A 4,254-nucleotide genomic window follows, 5' to 3' on the forward strand; every position below is an offset into this window, starting at 1 on the left:
GGAGTTTTAGGGCTTCCACTGGCGACAACAAACTCAGAAAATAGTGTCAGTCGAAGACGCGAAGTGGCGAACTCAACTAGTGAACCACGCGAAGAGGCTTCCAGCGGAGGGCGTCTCGAGTCTGTGAGATACAGATTACAGACTACCAAATCTAAACGACTCAAGACTCAGAAGAGACTGAGAGTTGACAGAATATGAGAGTATGAGACTTGAGAGAACTCTGAGAAGTGAGAATAGAGAAGAGAAGAAAAGAGAGAGGTCGCGATTGCGCACAAATGGTCTAGGGTTTGAGGGAACTGAACAAAGCCATATGTGTGTGTGTGTGTGTGTGTGTGTGTGTTAATCGGGTATTCGGATGGTTCGAGTGAGTTATTTCTCAACCCTACCTGTTTAAATATACCTCTGGAAAGAGATGGGCTTTATTCTAGATTTCTTTCTCTTTAATTTTTTTTTTTAGTTTTTAACTAATGTGTGTGTGTGTGTGTGTGTGTGTGTGTTAATTGGGTATTCGGATGGTTCGAGTGAGTTATTTCTCAACCATGCCTGTTTAAATATACCTCTAGAAAGAGATGAGCTTTATTCTAGATTTCTTTCTCTTTAATTTTTTTTTTTTTTTAGTTTTTAACTAATCGTTCACCAGGGAAGGAAAATTATCTGTGATTAATATCAAATTTTAAAATTTTTGATATTTTGTTATAAACATTTTTGAATTTATTTAATTTCATACCCCAGGAAAATTCACAAATCAGCTGATGTCTGCATCTAATACCATCAAACCATTCAGTGTCATACATTATAATGGAAAATATGGTTTCATAAATTAAATAGTGGAGTATAATTTTGTTACTTTAAGTAAATTTGTTTATGATTTTTTTTTGCATTTTCTATTTAATAATTTGAAATAAAATCTTGGTGCTCTATTTTTTTTCTAGATATTTTGTTAAATATGGACAAGTTTTGGCCAAGAACTTTTTCTTAACGAAAGGTTAGAAGTTTAAATTATCTTGAAATTAATTTTGTGGCTAGTATTAATATAGATACTTTAAAATTGTGAATTATTATGCTTTGAGTTAATTTGAAAAGATGATGAATGAGAGAGAGATTAGAGGATCGGAGATGGTGTGTGTCCACCGTGAGGTATTCGCTTTTAGTGAATGGTTAGGAGTGGGGGCCGGTGGTTCCGGCTAGGGGTTTACGTCAAGGCAATCCACTTTCTCCATGAATGTTTCTCATTGTGGCTGAAAGTCTGAGTGAAATGTTGAGGGTGCAGGAGGAGGAGGGAGGTTTGCATGGGGTTAGTGTGGCTCGCCATGCTCCGCCTATTTTTCACTTGTTTTTTTCCGATGATTGTTTGCTCTTTTTTAGGGCAAATAATTTAGAGGCAAGGGTAATTAAGGATATTTTGAGGGAGTATGGGGACGTTAGTGGCCAGTGGGTTAATTTTGACAAAACTTCTATTGTTTTTGGTAGAAAAGTGCATCATGTGGATAAGGAGGCTGTTTGTGGGGTACTCGGTGTCCATGAACAGCAGGGTAGGGATCGTTATTTAGGGCTCCTGAGTTTGATTGGGAGGAGAAAGAGAGAGGTGTTGGGCTTTATTCGAGATAAGATTAAAGCTAGAATTATGCATTGGGAAAATCGGTTTCTTTCTAGGGGAGGTCGGGAAATTCTTTTTAAAAGGGTGCTTTAGAGTATTCCAAATTATGCAATGAACATTTTTTTGCTTCCTAGGGTTGGGGTTTGTGTGTGGAGATTGAGGGATTAATGAACTCTTTTTGGTGGGGTTGTGAGCAATGAGGGGTAATGTGGATTAGGTGGAGTACTTGGGGGGATCTTTGTAAGCCAAAGAAGTTTGAGAGTATGGGGTTTCGGACAATGCGAGAGATGAATTTATCGATGTTAGGTAGGCAGGGGTGGAAATTTTTAACTGATCCTAGTGCTTTGGTGACAAAGATGTTCAAAGCTCGCTATTTTCCCAGTTGTTCATTTTTAGAAGCAACCAGAGGGTCGAACCCTTCTTTTGTTTGGAATAGTATGTTAGAGAAAATCCTCTCTGACAATCGGAAATACAAGAAATTGGAAAAACGATAACAACAAATTACAAGGAAAAATAATCCACGTAGGATTAAACAATTACAAATCAAGAAGGTACCACGCTGGGTTGAGTGGCCTTGGAAGTTGACGGGTGAACTGCACGAACTTGGGTGGTTGTAAGTACGAGTCGCGTTGCCACTTTCCTTAAAACCTTATTTACCGCTTCCCGGGGTGCTGGAACGTTGCGGTCTAGTTTTCCCAGGATAAAACGTACTACGACTCCTGCGTTTGAGCACACAAACTTGGAGCCCGGCGAACTAAAACTGTGTGATGAACGCAGATGGCTTGAAGGAAATGTGAGAAGAGTTTTGAGTGAGAAAGCAGTGTATGCCGTGTGTTCTTGGTGTATTTTTCAAACCTGCTGCTCACAACAAATATATAGTGAAGGATGGGATCATAGCATTAAATATGGCATTTAACTTCCCATGTGTAACCTCCTTCCACTAGCGAAATATTTATATCCACTAACTAGTCCATTATAAGATAAATAACTCTGAAAATAATGATTGGAATTAATCACATTAATTCCGTAATACCAAGAGTCATTTCTGAACAAACACAGTAGGTGGAAAGTCGCTCTCGAGAGGTCACTAGAGTCAGTGTGCGAGACATCGGGCGCGCGTCTGCGTACCTTCGAGACATCAGCAGCGCCAGTTCGAGACATCAAACAGCGCATGCTGCGAGACATCGCTCAGGTCCGCGAGACATCGGATGCGCGCGCCAACACGGGCTGCGTGACATCGCACTCGCACGCGAGAGGTCGACTCCGTCCGCGAGACATCGAACTACCTCTCGAGGTCAGCTCATTTGATGTTTCGAACGAGAGATCAGTTCGATCTCATGTGGTGTGAGATGGAAAACTTGTTCAAAAATATGGCATAACTTAGCCCGCAAGGCCAGCCAATTTTTCGGACGACATTCGTGCCCGCAGGTGCCGGCGTACACGAGTTTAGGCTCACTTTGGGATTAGATGTGCACCCCCTCCCCCCCTCCCCCCTTGCACGCGAGAGAGAGCATCTATGCTATACAAGTTAATTAGTCATGAAAGGACCCTTGTATATATAGTGGTGCAAAAGTTCATTCCAAACCAATGTGGGACAAAGCTACATAAGCTTTCCACACTTGAATTCCATCTCAAATGGGTCTACTTTGAGAATCAATTTCTCATTCACCCATTATCCATTTTGAGCGTATAATATATCGATCTCTATGTCTAACTACGAAGAACCCGAATCCACTTTGACCCGACCCAAAATCAGAAGTGGACCCACATATATTTATACCACAAAATGACCACTTAAAATGTCATTTTTAGTGCTATTTTCCAACAATCCCCCACATGAATGAAAATGATTTTCAAGGGAATTTTGAAATCGGAAACAACTGCGTTCAACGGTTGATTCCTGCATAGCAAAGGTAGGTGTAACCCTTTGAACCTTGCCTCGTGAGATCTATGTACTCTACTGGTTGTACGGTAGAACGCGATGTCTTTGAAGCGACTGCCATTTGTGTAGACATTGACAAATCTCACACAGGAACCTTCCAACCACGTTTTGTTCTCATGATTGTGCCCATTTTGGTCGTGGGACACCGTTCCTGGTTCTGCAAGAGTTTCTAAAGAATTAAGCCCAGTTTCAATTCTCCTTTGAAGCGACCCCCACTTCTCTCTCACATAGGTGATTCTTTCTCGAGTTTCCCGCAACTCAACATATGTCCATTTGACATTGCATACATAGCATATGTCAGATGACAATCGAATCATTAAAGCACTGGTGTGCTAGCCTCGATCGGGAGTCACTGTTTTAACGAGGAGTGGTAGGGAGTCCGGGGACCCCCACAGTGACACGCTATTCCATAATTTAGTTATCCCATTGAACCTAGGTGCCAACTAGGTTGGGTATCCACTATGGAATTTTTTTTTTAGTCCAAGGGCTTTAGACCCATTCCTCGTGCCAACTTCTCGACAACTTCTTTGCTCAACCATTTGGTTAGCGGATCCGCTATATTGTCTATTGACCTCACGAAGTCAATCGAGATAACACCAGTTGCGAGGAGTTGTTTAATGGTGTTATGTCTACGACGCATATGTCTAGACTTACCATTTTAAATCTGACTCCGTACTCTCCCAATTGTTGCTTGACTATCACAATGCACACAAAT

The sequence above is a fragment of the Ipomoea triloba genome, chromosome 13, assembly GCF_003576645.1.
Source record: "Ipomoea triloba cultivar NCNSP0323 chromosome 13, ASM357664v1".
Taxonomy (NCBI): Eukaryota; Viridiplantae; Streptophyta; class Magnoliopsida; order Solanales; family Convolvulaceae; genus Ipomoea; species Ipomoea triloba.